The sequence below is a fragment of the Triturus cristatus genome, chromosome 11, assembly GCF_964204655.1.
Source record: "Triturus cristatus chromosome 11, aTriCri1.1, whole genome shotgun sequence".
Classification (NCBI taxonomy): Eukaryota; Metazoa; Chordata; class Amphibia; order Caudata; family Salamandridae; genus Triturus; species Triturus cristatus.
The window spans coordinates 959,049,113-959,070,621 of record NC_140594.1 but is presented as its reverse complement, the minus strand read 5'-3'; positions in this window follow the sequence as shown (position 1 = coordinate 959,070,621).

Here is a 21,509-nt window from a genome sequence, read left to right as displayed (position 1 = left end):
CAACACTACGCTACGTGTGTTCGCACTGTGCTACGTGCAGTTCGCGTAGTGCGAAGTAGCGCGAACTTCGCAAACTACGCGAGCGTAGCGTAGTGCTTCGCCCAGGCCTACTCGTTTTAGTCTACCCAAAGCACCTGCAGCACAGAGCGGCACAGGGTCGGGTCGGGTCAGCGGTGATTACAGCGGTAGCGGTAGCAGCTTCCGCAAACTGTTCCATTCCGCGTCTGGCACAGGCTCCTCCTCCACACACAGCCGGAAAGTCCGCTTTCGCTCTCTCTCTTATAGTTAGGTATGGAAAGAAATACCTGTGTTCAGCAGTGTGCTCCACGATGCTCCTTAGAGATGGGGCCGAGCTCTTAGGTTGTGGGTTGTGGGTTGTAGCGCCTTCCTCCGTGCACCGTGCGCCGCCTGCTATGCTGGCCCATGTGGGGGGGGGGCGGGTGCTGTCTGGGTCGAGTTGGTGGGAGCTTTGACTGCCCGTAGTTGTGGCTCATGTGTGGAGAGGCAGGTGGGGTCCGGTAAGTAGGATGGGATGAGTAGTCTGGCTGGTCTGGCTAATTAGGCAGCGGTGGCAGCTCAGTCGCTCTCAGTGGCGCTCAGTAGCGATCCGTGGCCCTCGGCTGAATAGTAATTAAAACCCTGGCACAGCCATTCAATCTGCCATTCTGTCGTAGGACCCCCGGGGCGCTGAAACCGGCGGGACGATCAGCGGGGGAGCTGGGGTCAGAGCCGTAGATAGTTTTGGCGTCCTCCAGCTCGCGTCCTCCTGCTCGACTCCCGCTCCGCGCTGTTGCTGCGACTGGCTCGAAAACTTGGCGTCTGGATTCACTACCTCCTGGATCAACCTTCAGATTAGCAGTGGTCAAAAAGTGGTAGGCAGGATAGTTGCAATTTAAGAGGAGCTCTTGCTGTTGGATGTCGTTAACAATCCTGCTGATGAGAGACTCCCTCTGTAGGGACGAGGATGTAAATGTAAATTGATACTTGTATAGCGCACTACTCACCCACAAGGGTCTCAAGGCGCTTGTACGAATACCACTGTGGAACCCATCCTGGCTTTCCCTGTGAGGCGTCCACTCCTGGGCACCCCCAAGGTGGAGGCCAGGCATCCTTAGCGTTGTGGGGGCCGTTGTGGAGATTAAGCAAGCTATTGCCCAGAGTTGCAGAGTGGGACTCCATGATTGGAATGGCACCGAGGAGAGAATTATCAGGTCCGTGGAATTTTTGAGCCCAAGACCCGCCGAGGCGGGGAATTGAACCCTGGTCCCGGGCTAGACTTCTGCATCAGGGTCTGCCGCTCTAATCATTGAGCCAGGATGGATCCGGATGGCTCGTGGATTCCTGATAAAGGTGGATGAGCCAACAAATTACCCGGAGAGCAAAGCCTGTGGTCGGCTGTGGCACTAAGAGCCCTGAAAATAGTTGGTGTTAGACCTGGCACCTTGGTGTGGGTCTCCCTTCCATTTTTTATTGTTGCCTCATGTGTTTTTGCTGGAGTTAGTTGCTCAGGGCACTGTGCCACTGCTGTCCAGTGCCACAATGCAAGTGCTCCCTATTGTAAATTAATGTATGAATTTGTGATTCCATGATTGGTTGGTTTGGTTTACCTGTCAGACCCTAGTACAGTGCACCAGGAGTGCCCAGGGCTGGCTATCCAAATGCTGCTGGTGAGCTTGCAGCACTGGTTTGTGCCACCCACAGAAGCAGCCTGTAAAAGTGTGTCTAAGGTCTGCCATTGCAGAGCCTGCGTGCAGTCTGGTACTGTCATGCTGACTGGGCAAGTACACCCACTTGCCCGTCCCTAAACCGTACCTTTTTTTCATATCAGACACCCCTATGGTAGGCCCAAGGGCAGGGTGCATTGTAGGGATAAGGTAGGACATGCCTTGGTGTGTGTGGCATGTTCTAATAGTGAATTACAGCCATTTTTAGGTCTCGTCTGAGCCAGCGCTTTAGCGCTGCTCTGGCGAGAGCTATAGAAAACGGGAATTTGGAAGTGCAAACAAGTGCTTTTCAGGCCCCCAACTACAGTGCATGTGGGCCGGGCGCGCGCACCATTTGGCAGCCTGCATGTACATTTCGCGGGTGCTTTGATGTCCTCAGTGAGCCGCGCGGCCACTGCGAACATCAAAGCGCCCACGAAATGATTACTTTCACTTTAACGTTCGCACCTACTTGTTTTTCCTCTGCTGCGAAGCCGATCCGCACCTTTCGCCTCGATCTCCGTGTTACCTTACTCTCCACTCTGTCCAGAGGTCTCTCTTGTTCTCTGCTACGCTTTCTTTTCCTTCATATAAAGCCCGATTTTCTTCCTTCATATGTTTCTTTATCTTTCTACATCCTGGCATTTATTTTTCTGCCTTCCATCATTTTACCTCTCTCTCCCTCTGTCCGTCTCACACACACCTTTCTCACTATAACCCTCCCTCCGCTGCTTTTCTAGTTCTCTTCTCCCCTTTGTCTCCGAATCCTGTCCCTGTCTATGAATTGTTCTCACTTCACCATTTCTCCTCGCTGCCTGTTTTTCACTCGCCTCTGCCCCTCCCCCATCTCTCTCTCTCTCGTTATTTCCCTCTCTTTCTCTTCCTTATTCCCATCCCTGTTATTTTTCTCCTCGCTTTCCAGTCTTGCATTTAATAGTTCGCAAATCTCGTTTGATGCTGTATATCTATAAGAATCGATCCTTGACTGCAGCCATCTCATTACGCGACACATTCTCAAACATTCCGCATTCGAAATTCTCGCTTTCAAAACGGTTCGAAATTCTGGGCAATCCCTGCTCCAGACATTAAGTTGGAATTAATTATTTGCTTGTAAAATAAAAAAAAACGGTTGGTCGCAATCGCCACCTAACCTTATTTTATAAACACACTCCTAAATTGTTTCCTTGCTGTTTCTGTCAGAAAGCCACCGCCACTGGAAAGGACGCAATGTGTGAAACCCAGGGCTGATTGCACGGGGGCTGTTTGAAACGTGCATTCACCCTGGTGTTTCGTACAGCGCCTTAACATGTGCATTCATTCATCCTGGTGTCTTGTAGAGCGCCTTGAAACGTGCATTCATCCTGGGGTTTCGTGCAGCGCCTTGACACGTGAATTCATCCTGGTGTTTCGTGCAGCGCCTTGACACGTGCATTCATCATGGTGTTTCGTACAGCGCCTTGAAATGTGCATTCATCCTGGTGTTTCGTGCAGCGCCTTGACACATGCATTCATCATGGTGTATCGTGCACCGCCTTGACACGTGCATTCATCCTGGTGTTTCGTGCAGCGCCTTGAAACGTGCACTCATCCTGGTGTTTCGGGCAGCGCCTTGACACGTGCATTCATCCTGGTGTTTTGGGCAGCGCCAGCGTTTGCATAAGTACCCAGTGCAAAGCCATGGTTATGTTAACTAGAGGGTGATATGTGTTTGTGTTTGTGTTTACTATGCCAATATGTTAAACATCACAACACGTCAACACCGGAAACATTATTTTCGATAGTATTGGCCTCAGTCATTTTCCGAATTTCTGCGCTGGCAGTTCGCCCTAAATGCCAGATTCACGGACATCAGAAAGAAGCGAGAAGCAAAAAAATATATACGTTACTGTGCCACTACTTTATATATATATATATTGCAGCTGGCTTCCGTCACCACAGAAACACGTTTAAGACGGTAAAAAAAGTCTTCGATACAACTCCACAAATTATGTCACCAAACATGTAAATGAACTTTGGTTCTCTTTACTGCCTCTTGGCACTGTGAAGGTCGGGCAGTCTCTTGGCACTGTGGGAGGTCGGGCAGTCACGACCGCACGCCGCCCTCAGGCCAGCGCAGGCACCGAGGTGTACACCTGACTAGTAGTGAGGTCAGAATCTTCTTATATAGCGCCTACTACCTATTTACACTCGTTTCACAACACTACGCAGAAACAGCACAGTGAGTAGGAACATCTGCTTGCATGACATAGGATGTCAGGACGATGCGAGTCCTAAAGTCACAACCGGTTGGGTAATTAAAAAAAAAAGCATTTGCAATGCAATAGGTTTCACATTTGCGAGAGTTTAAAATATTGGCATTGTAAATGACAATGCCTTTTATTTGTTTTAAAAACCAACACATAAATAAAAGGCATTGCCATTTACAGTGCCAATAGCTCAAACTCTAACAACTGCGAGACCTATTGCATTGCAAATGCTTGTTGTTTTTCACTATTGCAAGGCTACCTGTTCTCCATAGGCCAGAATGGGCAGTTGGATTATTAAATTTTATAATCCTAACTGACTCAGGGAACATGGTAGAAATTCGAATTTAGTATGCCTGAACTCAGGATGATAAAATACATCTTTTAGTGAAGTTAGTTTTAACATTCTGTGTTTGAAAATGCCACTTTTAAAAAGTAGGTATTTTCTTGTCTAACCATTCAAACCTGCCTCTGCTAGGCTGTGTATTCCTTGTCTGGAGTTTGAGTGACAGGGCTGGGGAATTCCAGGAGACAGGGTGAGGTGGCCCAGTGGTGAATAGAGAGATCTACATCTAGATGGGGGGAGGAGTTGCACCTGGGACCTGAATAGGGCTGTGCCTTCCCTCCACAATGCTGCCCTCTGAAAGGAAAGAAGGAGTCAGGTAAACAAAGTGCTCCAGGACTGACCAGAACTGGTTTGAACAAGGCAAAGGCACCTCTGCCTTCAGAGGGCAAAGGATTTTGGGGTATAAGTATTGGGACCCTGATCCCAAGAATTTAGATCACTTTGGGAAAACAAGAAGAAACCTCTGCTGAGGAGAGGAACAATGAAGAAACTGAGGAGAGACTATCCCTGAAATTGGGGGATTGGCTTGCAGGGGTTGCCTACTACCAAAGAGAGGAGAAAGGAACTTTGTGTGTACCTTTGCTCAACTTGTGAAGGATCTCCAAGGGCTTGGAAAAGAGATTGCCTCCTGCTGAAGTCGCAAGAACAAAAAGACTTCACCCACCAGCTCCCCAGAGTTCTTTGGAAGTGCCTGCTGCTGTTTTGGGCCTTCTGAGGGACTGCGTGTCGCAAGGAGCTGGAAGCGCAACTCAAGAAGGAGAAGCGCGCCACCATCGGAGCTGTTGCCGTACCAACGCGTAAAGGGGTTTCGCCGCTGCAGTTGTCGCATCGAGCGGAAACGTCGCGCATCTTCGAAGAAGGGTCTCGCAACGCCGAAGAAGCGTGTCGTCATCGCAGCCATCATAGCTGATGCATTGCACTGCATCAAGAGAAGAGTCTCGCATCGAGGAAGAAGCGTGTCGTCGTCGCAGCCGCTGCTGTCGCATCTTGGTTGACGCCGCTGTAGCTGTCGCATTGCACCGCATCAAGCAAAGCCCCTCACATCCACGGAGAAGCGTGCCGCCGTAGGAACTGTTGTCGTCGCATCGCGCAAAGGGGTGTCACCTCTGCAGTTGTCGCATCGAGTGGAAACGTCTCGCAACGTCAGAGAAGAGTGTCGCTGCCAAGGCCGCTGTCGTCGCATCGTGTAAAGGGGTGTTGCCGCTGCAGCTGACGCATCGAGTCGAGTCTTCTCGCAAAATCAGAGAAGCGAGCCGCCTCAGGAGGATCTTCACGTCTTTATTTCTTTGCACCAAACTTTCATCGCATCAACATCGTTGCAACACTTTCGTTGCCCTGCGTGTCGCATCTAAAGGTACATTGACTTAAAGTGTCGCATTTAAGAACTAAAGAGAACTAAGCTAAATACTACCATCTTAAAGTAACAGTATTGTAGATTTTTGTCGTTTATGGTCTTGTGGTAAATCTATATAAATAATACTTATTTTTTATATAAAACCTGTGTGGTGTCCAACTGTAGTGTTGTCACATGATTACTGTATGTGTTCACAAATGCTTTACACACTGCCGCTGAGATAAGCCTGTCTGCTTGTGCAAAGCTACCAAGGGGGTACAACAACAGCAGGAATGAATTGGGACTTGAATGAAGAATTCGTAACGATGTCTGATCAATCAAGATGGACAGTGGTTCAAACGTAACCAAAGCTCCAGGGCAGCGTCGAAGGCATCTGACATCTGTCTTGATTGATTGATCAGACATCGTTACGAATTCTTCATTCAAGTCCCAATTCATAATACCCAATGGAGCCATGTGGGCCCATCTTTTAATCGTCCAGCATAAATCATTCCTGCAGTTGTTGGTGTAAGCACGTCTCCCCCTCTCTGGTCCTGATGAAGACCCCGCTTCAAAGAATTTCAATTTGCTGGTTCTACTAGGGGTCGAAACGTCGACTTTATCCTTGTTTGTTCCTAACACACGAGACTGACAGTGATTATACAACTGCTCTCCTTGTTCATGTTGTTGCATTTGTGTTTCTTGCCATTGAAGTGGCAGGCTAGGTCTTCAGATTGATTGTGGATGTTCTTAAATACACAACCTTCCCCCCTCACACCGTCTGCACTTATCCCAATTTATTTTGCACTTATCACTTCACTTGCACCTACTTAAACTAAAAATGATGATATTGACATGCTTTTGTCTTTTTGAAAGGTTGATATGTTGACCTATTTCTGTGTTTAATTGATTAAATTCAGTCATTTATGCATTCAATAGTTGTTGTCATAATTCTGTATAATTCTTTTCAACAAACGTGTTCTAATTGTGCAAAATGATTCCACTGTGACCATTTATCTGGATCCAGCAGGCCCAGATGGGCTGTCTTGAAGTCAATGCATTTTCCAGAAGAAAAGTTACCAGTGTGCTATACAACTCTCTGGTAAGCTACGTATGGTACGTGATGTGCAGGCCTGAAACAAGCATTTGCAATGCAGGAGGTCTCACATTTACGCAACTTTAAGCTATTGGTATTGTAAATGACTATGCCTTTTATTTATGTTTTTAAAACGAAAACAAAAATAAAAGGCATTATCATTTGCAATGTCAATAGCTCAAACCTGCGTAAATGCGAGACCTATTAGATTGAAAATGCTTGTTCTATGTGTGATGCATTCTGCGGCACGCATAGAAAGAGGAAAAAGCCTCTTCTGATTGTTTTTGTGCAGGAACGTTTCCCTTCCTGCATAAAAATAAGCATCCGCGCAACGCAGGAACTCTTGTACCATGGTGCAAAGGTGCCTGCATTGGCGCACGGCAGCCCATTGGGTGCCGGCGCTGGGGAAAAGGACAGGAATGTGCTGTATCTGATAGATAAGGCTCATTCCTGCCCTTTTCTTTTACCGTAGGTCAGCAAAGTAGGAAGGCCTGCGGCACTGCCCTAAGGTAAAACCTCATAAAGAGGCCCCATGTCCGCAGAGTATGAGTGGAGGGACTGTTGTGGGTAATTCTCCACCAGTGGCTTGTGGAACAAGTCTGATTTGTTCTGTCACATAAAGATGTTGGACGAGAAGCAATCATTTTAGCCTTGAATGCTATTTCCTGGTGGTGAAATGCATAAGAGTGATGACTCAAAATGACAGGACCATTACCACCCCCAACAGCTATGTTGGCTGCCAGTGACACTTAGGGAATGATCTTGGAGCATAGCAAAGTAGATAATAAATCACCAGAGTGGATAGGGTGAGCAAGTGTCATCCATGGGTACTTTTACAGGAAGCCCTAAACATTATACTTGAGGCCTGGGTTCATCCAAATGCAGAAGTCTTTGCAACTCATCCGAACATCAGGGGGCCTCTAACAAATAGTGCAAGGGGAGGCTCCCTCATTTGTTTGGGATCGTGGCCCCGTGAAGATGAGGGAAACACTTCTCTACATTTCTCTGTGACAGTGTCCTATTATGGTCATGTTTACAGATGCAAATAGACCATCAGGAGGTGCCACAGAAAAGTGGTGCACAGTGAGTACGTCCCATTAGGTCGCCCCTCTGGAGGTGGGTGACGTGGTCCTATGGTACCTAAAAGCATCCCCCCGCAGGTGGGTGCAGTTTCTCTCTGCACTTTCCTGCAGGGTGATCTTCATCCTTCCATTTATTGCAGACCGGATCTTGCCTGCACAATAAAAAAACAGACAGAACGGATGCTTCAAGCTGCTCCGTCTTTTGCTAATGCACTGCCCTCAGGCCCAGCATAAGTTAACAGCTACCCTGGGGCAGGTCATTGATTGTAATGGGCGCCCTGTTAGCTCCCGATGTACCTGTTTAAAAATGCTCTGACTGTGATGCAAACAGGGTCAGTGCGGCCATTAAAAAATATGGGCCAACGTGGGGGACCAGCTCACTTCCTGGATGGGCAGTGAGCCATGCTCCCTAGGGGACGACCTTATTTAGGACTGAACAGGGTATTCTATTTGCCTTTTCCCCAACTCCTCTGAGTGGTTGGGCCCTTGTGTAAACTCAGAGTCTAGTGTGCTCCCTCATGCTAATGGCTCTGGATTTATCTTGCCATGGCGGTGTTTGTAGTGTTTGGAGGGGCAGGGCAGGCCTAAGGGCATGGGGGACTATGCAGCCAAATAAAGGGACACAACAGCCAGGGTCACTGTAGTGGGCCGAAGACCACGAGCGGTCTCGCGCCTGTTTATTTATGCCTTCGGGCGTGCCCGCCCTCCGGGTGCGTGGGTGCGTGCTCAGCGTGATGGAACGGGCCGGGTGGCTCCGTTACCACATCCCTCCAATCTTTCAGATACAGAGATCATTTATCACGGAACAGTTCTGCTCTTGCGCACACCACGCAAAGTCTCTGAGTCTCTTACTTGGGGCTGGGTTTGGCCGAAGGCCATACGGCTGGCTCCGGGGGACGTCTCCTCGTCCGGTTCCGCAAGCTCCTCTGTCACTGGGTGCCCCCGCCTCTTCAGAGGGCCCGTCCTCTCGATCTCCCGCGCCGGACGGTGAGGGTGCGCTCTGCGATGTGCTCGCCTGCCCTCCTGGTGAGCTGCACCCTTCTCTGGCCTCGAGCTCCTCATCCTGCGGGTCAGTCTCGGGGGAAACTGAGGTGATTCGTTTGAACCAGGACGCATTTCGAGTCACTGTCCGTGTTCCTCTCCGGGCTGACACCATGGTGCCCTGCACCCTGATCACCTCCCACACTTCCGGTTCAAACGGGGTGCGATACTTCCAATTCGGGTAACAGTCTTTCAGGATGACCCCGTCTCCCACCTGGAGACTCCTCGCCTGGGCTCTCCTCGTTATACTGGCCTTCTCGTTGGAGGTCCGCCTTCTCCCTTGAGCCGCCTCTTGGTCCAGCGGCCGAGGCTGCCACACGTGACTCGCCGGGATATTGTCTCTGGGGGCCTTCTTGAACAGAAGGTGCGCTGGCGCACACCGAGTAGTACAGTGAGGTGTCCGGCGGTACGCACTTAGGAACTGTGAGAGGCATTGATCCGCGTCTTCCCCTTGCTCGACTCCGATCCTCAGAGCCCGGTTCATCGTGCGCATAAACCGTTCTACCTCTACATTCGCCTGGGGCCACTGTGGGGTGATCTTCCTGTGCCTGACCCCTCGGGCTGCTAAGTAGTCCTGGAACTCTCGTCCTTGGAACGGTGGCCCATTGTCCGACCGGACTTCCTCAGGTAGGCCCATCATGGCAAATACGCGGTCCAGCGCCGCTCGCACCTGGCTGAATGCTGTGGAGGAGACCACTTCCACCACCGGGAACTTGGAGTGCGAATCTACCACCACTAAGGTGTGTCGCCCATCCGGGAAAGATCCAAAGTCCACACACAACTTGGACCAGGGTTCCAGACATGGGTCCTCCGTAATCACCGGATGAGGTGCCGGCTCGCCCCCGGTGATGTTACACGAGTGACAGTTGCGGATGACTTCCTCAACCAGTGCATCCATCCGAGGGAACCACACCTTGCTCCGCAGCCTGGCCTTGGTCTTGGAGACGCCTTGATGCCCTTGATGTGCCAACCTAACCACCTCTCCTTGGAGACTCTTCGGAATGACGAGTGTTGCTCCTCTCAAGACCACGCCATGCGGCCCCTCGCTGAGTTCACTCTGCGCATTCCACATTTGCTGCCGAAAGACTCTCTCCTGTTCAGTGAGGGCTTGCACCCCGTCCAGGAAGTTCTGCCAGTGGCGGTTTGCCAGCGTGCGCTTCACCTTTACGAGGCAGTCGTCCAGCTCCGTGGCCTTTCCGATGTCTTCCAGCGTGAGTGCCACCGGGCATGCCGCTTGCGATACCAACCGGACGAACTCTTTCATGCCTCGCTCATCCGACTGATCAGGGTGCGCCTGCCCTGGGTGCCGGGACAGGAAGTCCGCCGGGTTGTTGGCACCGGGTCGGAAGACGACCTCAAACCTGTATGCTTGCAATTGGACTGCCCATCTCTCGATCCTCGGGGGCCCTAGCCGCGCTGTGCCGGCGAAAAGTGGGACAAGGGGCTTGTGGTCGGTGACCACCCGGAAGTCGTGACCATACAGGTAGAGATGAAAGTGCTGACAGGCCCACTTGATGGCCAGCGCCTCCCGCTCAATCTGCGCATACCGCATCTCCGTGGCCGTCAAGGCCCGGCTGGCGTATGCGGTCGGGACCCATTCCTTTGCCTCCGTTTCCTGCATCAGGACCGCGCCCAGCCCAACGGGGCTCGCGTCCACCACCACGTCTGTCCGCCGGTGGGGTCTAAAGTACGCCATGACCTTGTCGTCGATCAGCGCGTCCTTGACCGCCTGGAACGCCAGATCTTCCTTCGCCGCCCAGGTCCATGGCTGACCACTCTTCGTGAGAAGCCGGAGCGGCTCCGACAGGGACGCCAAGTTGGGAATGAACCGTCCACAGTAGGTTGCCATCCCTAGAAAACTCCTGACCTCGGTGGCGGAGGTGGGCCTCGGGGCAGCTCGGATCGCTTCCGCTTTCTTCGGATTCACTCTCAGGCCGTCCCTCGAAAAGATGTAGCCGAAGAACTCGACCGACTCCTGGTAGAAGGAGCACTTGGCCTCGTGCAGGGTGAGGCCGCTATCCGCCAGCCGCTGCAGCGTGTCTCGCAGATGCCGATGGTGCTCTTCCAGAGTCTTTGAGAACACCAAAATGTCGTCGCTCAAATTGATGACTCCCTGGAGTCCCGAGAAAGTCTCCCGTATGGCGTTTTGGAACACTTCGGCCGCTGACGAAATACCGAAACTCAACCGCTTGTACCTCCTCAGGCCAACGTGGGTGGAGAAGGTGGTGATGTTGCGGCTGTCTGGGTGGAGTTCTAGCTGATGGTATCCCGCGTTGAGATCCAGTTTCGTGAACCACTGCGCGCCGTTGAGGTCGGCCACGATATCGTCCATGGTGGGCGTGAGGTGTCTTTCGCGCTTGACTGCCTTGTTCGGAAGGCGCATATCCACACACAAACGGATGGCGCCCGGCTGCTTGGGTTTGGGCGCCACAACTAGGGGGGACACCCACGGGGTGGGACCCGACACCTTCTCGATCACCCCCAGGTCTTCCAACTTCTTCAACTCCTCCTCCACTCGTGGTCTCAGGAGGAATGGTATTCTCCTGTGACGCAGCGCCATGGGCCGGACCGTCGGGTCCACGTGTAGTTTGAACTACTTCCCGCGTAGGCACCCTAGACCTCGAAACAGCATTGGAAAGTCCTTCAACATCTCCCTGGCATGCAGGTCATGCACCTGATTCGCGAAGAATACCAGCGCCAGATCTTCGGCGGTGTGACAGCTCAGCAGGGTGCCCCTCTTGCCTTCCGCCACATGGAACGTCGTGGCCAGCTTCCTGCCGTCACTGACGACTTCAACGTCGATCACCCCTCGCAGGGACAGTGGCTTGTCACTGTCATATGTGAAGATTTGGGCTTTGGAGGGCCTCAGGGGTGGTCGTGGCGACAGCCTCTCATACTGGCAGCTGTCCATGACGTTCACCGACGCCCCCGTGTCGATGAGAGCGCTCACCGGGGACCCGGCCACCATGATGTCACACATGGGCGGCGGTCTTCTCCTCGTGCCTTCCCGGCCCACGAACGAAACAAAGAATACCTCTTCTTCCTCCACCTCTTCATCGAACTCTGTCTTGGTGTTTTCGCGCAGGGCGGCGGATTCCTCCACTGTCAGTTGGTGCACGCGCGCCGCTGCCCCTCGCGGGCCGGAAGCACCGCCGCGCGCCCTTCTGCCGCCTCTGCAGACCTTCGCGAAATGGTTTGCCCGTCCGCACTTCAGACATGTTTGTCCCATTGCGACGCACCGGCCGCCAGGCGGGTGACCTAGGCCGCAGTTGCCACAGGCGCCGCCCTGCGGAGCCCTCGCAGCTCCTCGCTGCTGGTTCGGTCGCCTCTGCAGCACATCCACCCTCTCATCCTTGACTGCCGGCGGTTTCGGGGCCGTCGCTGGCCGGTTGAGGCCGCCTCCATCTCGTCCGCCCGAGCGTTGGACAGCTCGTGAGACCGGCCCAGGATCAGGATGTCATCTAGGGAGATGCCTGGCTGCCGTAGGATAAGGCGCCTCAGCGGGACCGACCTGCAACCCTGGATGAGCTGAGCCCGAATCTCTGCTCTCTGGTCCGGTAGCTCGCAGGACAGCGAGAGTTTTCGGAGGCGGGCATAGAAGACGTCGATGCTTTCTGTTTCCTCTTGTCACGCCCGGCGGAGCTTGAACCACTCGAAGTCGGGGTTGGTTTGGGGATCAAAATGGCGGTTTAGGGCCCTTATGGCGCCCGCATAGTCGTTGGCGTTCCCCCTATCTGGTAGGGTCTCGAAGAGGTCGTACAGTTCTTCGCCCCCGTAGCACATGAGGAGAGACCTCTTGACAGTATTGTCCGTCTCCCGCACCCCGACAAAGTAGTGCTCCAGCCGTCCGATCCATGAGCGCCACCGCACCGCCGCCGTGGAGGGGTCCGACAGTTCGCTGAACGGCGGCAACGGGGCTACCGCACTGTGCCCAGGGGCGGCGGCCGCGGGCTGCGCGGCGGCCGCTGGCTGTGGCGGCTGCGCTGCGTCTCCTCCGCTGGTGACAGGGGTGGTCATGCTTGTCGCTCCTCACCTTCACCTCCCAGGCCGTGGCTGCAGGTCTGCTGTCCAGGCGAGACCACCGTCACACTCCTTCCCCTTTCCGGGCTGATGCAGGCCGCCTGCCTGGCGCTGCGCGCAGGCGAGACCAACTGCTGAGCTCCTTGACGCAGGCAGGTCGCCTGGCTGGTGCTGCGCGTGGGCGAGACCACTTGTTTTTTTTTTTGTTCAGGCTTTATTGGCACGATCTCCCCCGCAGGCACTTCTGAGGACGCCCCGTGCTACACGTCTCCCTCGGGGCCTTCACCTCCAGAGCCACGACGAGCTCTTCACTCCCCTGCACAGGCACGGGCCGGGCTCACGAGGGCCGACTCCTCCCCCCGACACGAGCTCACCGGCAGTGCGCACGGCTCAGGACTCCCCACCGGGCAGCAGGAAGGCGTGCGCGCGGCCCAGTCAGCCAGCGCGAGGGCGCGCTCGACGAGTCCGCTGTGTTCCACCTCCGCGGAGAGCGCCGGACACCGCCAGTCAGCACAGCAGGTGCGCGGGAGGGGCGAGGCGCGGGTAGGCTCCGCTCTCGTCGCCAATGTAGTGTTTGGAGGGGCAGGGCAGGCCTAAGGGCATGGGGGACTATGCAGCCAAATAAAGGGACACAACAGCCAGGGTCACTGTAGTGGGCCGAAGACCACGAGCGGTCTCGCGCCCGTTTATTTATGCCTTCGGGCGTGCCCGCCCTCCGGGTGCGTGGGTGCGTGCTCAGCGTGATGGAACGGGCCGGGTGGCTCCGTTACCACAGTGTTCAGAATGTGCTTTTTCTGCTTCAAATGGAACAACTCCTCCTCCCCCAGAGGAAGGATGGCGAGTGCTGCATTCCTCGCTACTACTCCTTACCTTGAAAACATGGCACCTGTGGAGCTGGTCTTTTCACATTCAGGACTCTCTTTAGCAAATATCGGTGGCTGCCATGGAGTTCTGAACAAGGTCTCAAAACAAGAGAAAGTGGGCGAGGTTCTGCCTCAGGATGCAGGTGAACATCATCAACTCGTTCACCTGCTCAGTGGATGAAGCTATAGCTTACTGGCTTCACTTGGCAGAGATTGAATTAAGGTGGACAACTGGATGACTTGGCTGCTGGTGATTGGCCCTTACCAGAACAGCCTGGGATGACATTCTCAGTGTCAACAAGTGTTTCCTAAATACATCTGACAGCCCTTAATCATCTATTTACCCAGATACACACCCCTGGGACCTGAAGCTAACCTAGTTTGATGCATGAAACTTTTGAGCTGCTGTTCAGATATTTCTTAAAGTTTCCTAGGAGAAAGACTTCTCTCTAGGTAGCCATAATATTAACTAGGTGCATAAATCACGTACACGTCATTCATTTAAAAAAGAAAGCTCATGAGAAACAAAATGGTTTTGAGGATGCAGTCCACCATTGTTCTAAAAGTACTGTAAAAGTTACACCTGATTGAGATTGTTCTCCTGGGATTTCTTTTTGGAACAGAGTTTTTTTGGCTGAGGTAACATTACATCTTCTGGACATCAGACAGATCTTGCATTTTTATTTTGATCGCAAAATGGACCTGTCTTGGACTGGTCAACCATTTGTGACTTTTGAAGTTAGTGATGAAGGTCGAATGGCTGCTAAAGCCTCCACTGCAAAGTGGCTAAGGTCATTTATCACAGACTGCATTCCTCTGCATGGATCCCTACCTTCATTCAGTCTCTAGGCACTCACCACCAGTGCCAAAGCAGTGTCAGTAACATTTGCCAGGCTTATACCTGTCAGAGATAAGTGGCGAGTTGCTACATGCATTATATAACTTGCATTCTGCCAACACCATGCTCTCAAGTTTGCTTCCCTGAGAAATACTAGATTTGACCAAGGGACTCTCCACAAACCGTTTGCATTGACCTAATCTGGCGTCACAGTCACTTTTGCCACTCCCTTTTTATTCGTAATTGTTAGAATCTACAGAACGTTGGAAATGAAAAAGAGCAAAGAAGTAGTACGATAAATATATAAATTTAGGTTGAAGATGAACATAAGTGCAGTGAAGAGGGCAAGGCCATTTGTGGCACATACATGTGTGTACAACATCAGCACTGAAATTGATGATGATGAAAATATATCTATAAAGTTGGTTGCTAGTATTCTAAAAGGGGGTCCTGGTGCTTAATATCTACTAAAGCAGGGCTTGCCATCAGTACTAGATGCTATGGTATTACCCTGCAGTCTTGGAGAGACCTCGAAGAGCAGACACTGCAACTGAAACTGCAGCCGTGCTGCCAGTCAGTGCTTGATGTTCATAGCATCAGACAGTAATGCTTTGCACTGCTGAACCCCACTCACTGCAGTGCCTGCTCCTTGAGACCTTCTCCTGGGCTCTAAAATACCTAAATTGTACACTATCATGCACCAATTTCACGTACATTTCAAGTGCCCACTTAGCACTCTCCCAAAACATTTTCCATTTTTAGTTACCCCTGATGATGACTCACCTGCTCATTATAAGGCTGAAAAGCCATCAACTTTGTTATGTTTGAACCCGTAATAACAAATTATTATGGAATTATATTTTGTGAATACCAGTTAGTGGTCTCAAACATTTATGTTGATTTTTCAAGTGTACTTCTTTGTTCACATATAACTATATGTTTATTTGGCATTGTGTGAGTCACCCAGTACACTGAGTACTTTGTCTTTTCCTTTGATCATGTGCTTAGCATATATATACTATCGCAAATAAATGCTTCAGCGTTATTTCTTTTTAAGCTTCTTTTCCTTAAATACACAGTAGATAAAAACTCCAGCTCATGTGCTAACACGAACTATACACATACATAATCAATGTGAGGATTGAACCTCAGCTTGTACTTGTCAGGATCCCTATCCCCGCCCCTCCTGTCCCCACAACCGCTTCACGAGAGACGTTCCGCGGGATAGTGGCCATGGTGTTCACTTTGATGAGGCAGATGCAGGGGCATACCTTATAAACATTCCAACTCCCCCAGATTTTCTCCCACTTCTTGGGGCAGCCCCTGACTTTCATGGACCACTTTTCTGCCACCATGCACCAATCCATGTCCCACATCCAATCCCTCAGAAGGGGAGTTTCAGCAATCCCCCATAAGCATGCTCTGTTAGATTTGACCATCTCTAGACCCAGAGTCATCCATGCCCATTCCATCGTATTCAGGTCCGTCTCATCCCACATATTAAGAAGGCACCACTTGGCAGTGATCTGCACTTCACTCCCACACACTGCATTTGAGCACTCTACTAATCCTTCCCAAAACATTTGAACTACAAAGCAATCACTAATAATGTATACAAAAGTCCCTGTCTGGCCTCAGTGGCGGCGACAACCCACGTCAGATGCCCTACCCATCTTGACCACTGTTGTGCATGCCAGATAAGACCTGTCGAAACTGGGCCTTATGGACCACCTCCCTAGGGAAGACAAGAGTCAGGCCACTCATCATCCTCGACCCCCCCTAGGCCTTGACTCCACCTCGCTCACAAATATAGGAGCATGTCCGGTGAGTTGTTACCTGTATGTGAGTGAAATTTCCTTGTGATGCATATGATCGTCAAGCAGCCTGTCCTCTAAGGGGGATGAATCTGGGAGGTCCATTCCCCAGGGGATGGCTGCCTGTGCAGCGTGTCTCAACTGTAAGTAGAGAAAAGTCTCAGTTGGTGCGAGTTTACATTCCCGTTGTAAGTCAGTCCATAGGTCCCCAACCTTGGATATGTCTACCAGATCCCACTTGTCAAAACCAGGTCATCTCCCCAGCTCGCCAAGCTTCTCAGACTCCCACGGCAGAGTAGTTTGAGTTTTCTTGTCCCCTCCAACCCAGTGATTTAAGTGTGGAGTGCCATAGTTGTATTGTAATAGACGTGGCCCCCTGAAGAGGTACGCATCGCGGATTGGTGTAGAGCGCACGCAGATGTTCACCCTGTCATAGAGTTTGTCGATCCATGTGATATTCTGGTTCGTCCCCTGGTTGGTGCACCAATTGGTTGATGACTGCCAATTCTGCTGCCCAATTGTATTTATGGACATCGGGCAAGGCTCTGCGCCAACATACCAATCTCTAGTCAGATTGGCACGGCAATATGTGCTGACCCCCCATTCCACAGCAAAGTACAGATTTCTTCATCTATGGACTTGAAGTATTCGGGAGGGACAGGGAAGAGTTTATTCTGTAAAATATAGGGAAAGCACAGTGCCTAGCAGCGATAATTGCAATGACCTCCAGGTTGGACATCACTTTTAAAACGTGGCAGCAGTACCTGTAGGTTTTGGTCATAGAACAGGTCTGGGCTCGTGGTGACATAAATCCCTAGATAGCTAAACCAATCCACCGCCACCTGCGACTCGCATTCCCTGGGCAGTTGTGGCTCTTTGCCATGGTGGACATATATGATGGATTTGCACTAATTGATTGTGTACCCCGAATATCTGCCAAAAAGGGTGAATATTTTCATAATCCTGTCAAGGGATAAGGGTGGATCGGCAACGCAGAGCAGTATGTCATCCGCATAGAGGGATATTCTTTCCTCTCATTGCTCAGTCCAGCGCAGTTCTCTAAGAAGTGGATCCATCCAGATCCACGCCTCCAGGGGCAAAGAGGAGTGGCGAGAGTGGACAGCCCTGCCTTGTGCTTCAGTCGAGACAGAAGATTTGAGATGCCCTGCCATTATAATAAATAATAATAATACCAGTATTTGTACAGCGCATAGCGACCTCCGAAGTGGTATCCCGGCGCTGGGGGCCCTCAGGAAGATTAAGCGAGCTATTGCCCAGAGTCACATGGTGCTGGGCTAACCTGCCGCCGGCCCTGGGGATCGATCTGTGAACCCCGTAGTCCGGAGTCAGTCACCCTGGCCACTGCGCCACACCTCTTCGGCTGCTATTGACCACGACCTGGCTAGAGGTTTGTTGTACAAAAGCCCAAGCCAGGTCAGAATCTTAGGTACTTCAAAGAGATACAGCCATTCAAGCATATCAAAGGCCATAAGAACATCTGGAGAGAGAACAAGAGCATCCTCACAGATATCTTCAATCCGTCCCAGGACACCATGCAGCCGTCGCAAATTGAGCACTATATTCTGCCCTGGCCTGAAGCCTGATTGGTCAGTGTGCACCAGTTTAGAGGTGATTTGGATAGGTTGGGATGTCAAGAGCTTGGTCAGGATTTTTACTTCTGCATTGAGAAGTGAAATAGGACTGTAGGAAGCACATCTATCTGGCAGCTTACCCTCTTTGTGGATAACCAATATAGAAGCCAAATGCTGATCTTGGGGAGGGCGCCCCAGTCACTGCTCTCCTCGTACATTCTCATCAAATGTGGCATTATGGTGGTGGCTGCAAGTTTAGAAAATTCTATTTGGATGCCGTTGGGGCCCATTATCTTTACTGCCTTTAAGTCCCATATCGCCCAGGCCACCTTGCCCTCTATCAAATCACCTTGCATTAACTTTGAGTCTTCCTCTGAGAAGGTTGGGAGCTGGATGTCCGCCAGTAACTCAAGGGAATCATCCACAGTAGCGGTGCCTGCCGGGAAATAAAGTCACTCATAATAAGTGGCGAAAGCATCAGCTGTGGCTTGTGTATCTCTAATACGGTTGCCATCATCAGTGCTGATCTCCACCACCCAGCAACTTGCCCTTTCACACCTCTCCAGCCAAGCTATCAACTTTCCTCTTTTATCTCCTACTTCATAGAGGCGATGCCTTGTTTCCTGGTGTCTGGCTTTTTCCGCATCCTTTGCGGTATCCCTATACTCTTTCTGCTTGAGACTCAAGGTGTGCCTTACAAATGCATTATCCTTATGGGTGAGTATCTTGCGCTCCATCCCTTCCAGTCCGACTCTCTTATCTTTTGTGTGTCCCACTATCAGAGAAAGTGCCTGTATCCTAATGACTGTTTTGAATGCTTCCCACAGGGTCTGGCTGGAAGTCACAGAGGCTTAATTTTCTGGAAAATAATCCTCTGTGGCTTTCACAACACCTTTCCTAACACCCGGTATTTTAAAGTATCATGGATTGAGTGCATTGGTTCTATGGTCTCGCCACCCGCCTAGGGTGAAGACTGCCGAAAGCAGGGAATGCTCGGAGATGCCCCAAGCCAAATGTCAACTCTCTCAAAAAGTGTAAATGCCATCGACCAAGGTAAGAATATAGTCCATCTGTGAAAGGCTGCTGTGAGTGCCAGAGTGGAATGTGAAGAATCGCACCATCGGGTTGAGCGTCCACCACACATCAACCAGGACCACCACAGCATGGAAGTCAGCCAGAATGCAGTCTGTGGAAGTGTGTTGCCACAAGGGTAAGCGGTCCCTGGAGTTGCAGAGTGCCATTTTTAGGTCACCTCCCATTAGAAGATCCCCATCTGGTAGGTCCAGCAGGAGCACACTAGGTTTGGGGTATGTACACTGATAGTATGCTCACCGTGACAAACTCCCTTCCAACTATGGTTAATAGTGAATGGCAACTGTTTTCTCATGAGAATTCCCGTCCCTCTGGAGCTAGAGATATATTGTGCGTGGGCTACCATTTTATATCCCCTCCTTTTTAATGTCCTGCAGGCATTGCCCAGGAGGTGCGTTTCCTGCAGGAGGATCTCATCCGGAGCATGGCGTTTGATGTATTGTAGCATGACACCTCGCTTAATTTTGTTTCCCATACCGTTGACGTTCCATGACAGGAGCGGAATATCAGAGGAACCTAGTGTTGTGGCCATTGTAAGTAGTGGAGACTGGCATCATCCTCCCCCTTCTCCCAAACAGTGTGAGAAGTCAGAGTGTCTAGGACCAAGTTGTGCGTGTAGTGCAACCACACTAGAGGCATTGTGGCATCTGATACCTACTGTGCAACCAATAACACAACTAAACAAGCAGAACTCACAAGCTTATTGGCCTGCCCATCCTCCTGGTCACTTGCAATAATCGTAAAACTACCCTTGAAACTTCTCCCCAGCCTGCATCACGAACCTAGAACTACCCTCCCCCAACTCTGCAGAACGCCTGTCATCCTAGCCCACCATTTGTAACTACTAGGTATCTACAGCTGTCTCTACTCGCCAATTAACCCCCCCACCACAAAAAAAGAAAAAGTGTTAGCAATGAAACATTAGTTCAGATCCGGCAGAGGCTCCGAGCCCAGCCGACCATATCCAGGAAATCAACATTTCACTCAGGTGCTATCTTTGAAGGCCATCTCAGCTATCCTGGGGCAGTGTATGCCATGAGCCCAGGCTCAGGGGACCAACTAGTCTTGTCCTGTGGGGAGTCACTCTGTTCCTGATTACCATTTGCTTCTTCATGTCCAGTCGCTGGATCAAGTCGCCGTCTTCAGTCTCCTGGTCCTGATCCCCGCCCAGACGCTCTCACTGTCCTCAATCCATCGAGCCATGACCACACCTCCTCAGGTGATGTAATGAACCAAGTCTTTCCTTCTGCTGCCACGCTAATTTTTGCTGGAAATAGCATCGAGTGCTTTATCTCTCTGTCCCTCATGGCCCTTTTGACTTCAAGAATGCTGCAACGTTGCTTTTAGACTTTAAGAATGAAAACCGGAAAAAAGGTGGTATTGGCATTTTCATAGGTCAGTTGGAGAGCACTGCGGGCCGTCTGAAGCACCAAGTCACGGGTCACGACAGTTGTAAAGGCAGGCTATAATGGGACAGGGAGGGGCCCCTACACATGGCCGTGCACCTAGTACCCAGTGGGCCCTCTCCACCATCTGGATATGCCCCGGTGTTGCAACTTCTTTATTTGCATTGTCACTGCCTACTTGGGTAGAGATAAACTTTCAAGCTTGGGCAGGTGCGCCCCCCTTTCGCCTCTACCACCCGTCATGGCCGAGGCAGGTTGTTGATAATTGCCAGCAATTCAAGAGATAGTGGGGGAGAGCAGCAGGGGCACAAGAGTATGCACCGTTGCCTGCCTGTGGGTCTGTAGAAGCACTCCATGTGGCTTACCACCTCTAGTTGTAGATGCCCGATTGGCTCCTCGCTGCTGTTCGTTGCTACATCCCAGCAAGGGCTCAGCTGCTCCCCATGTGGGCATTGCAGCCCCATTGTTGACCGGCTCAGTGGCCATGCCCCCCAAGCGAAAGTGACCCCATGTGTATGCGGGGTTCTGACATCTCAGGCACTCACTGCCCTGCACAACCTCTTGGCCAGTGGAAGCACTGCTCTGAGGTGTATGAACCAAAGCGGGCCCAGCCAGGCACCCACGCCCTTTCCAGCAGTCTCACCTCTCTACATCACAGTCTTGGGTCTCACTCAGTTGACTGTCCTCTCCTCAGCAGCGGCTCGTGGCTCAACCGAGGTTGCAGGTCTTGGGTCATCGGGCAGTTACCACATCTCCGCGCCTTCTACCGCACCCCTGATCTCACCTTGCGTGGCAGTCCTGGCCCACACCACACTAAAGGCCGGGGCTCCACCTTGCTGTACAAGATTCAGCCAACAGGTCCGTTACCAGCCGCTGGTTATCGGTCGGAAAGGGTTCATAGGTATCCTCAATATGCAGCGATTGGCAAGGTGTTGATCAAGCGCCACTAGGGACGGATATTAAGAGAGAGTTGGGGGATTAGCCAGTTGTTCAGCGGAGCCGCTCTATTAAGTAGCCATCTTGTCCAGCATTTGCCCCCC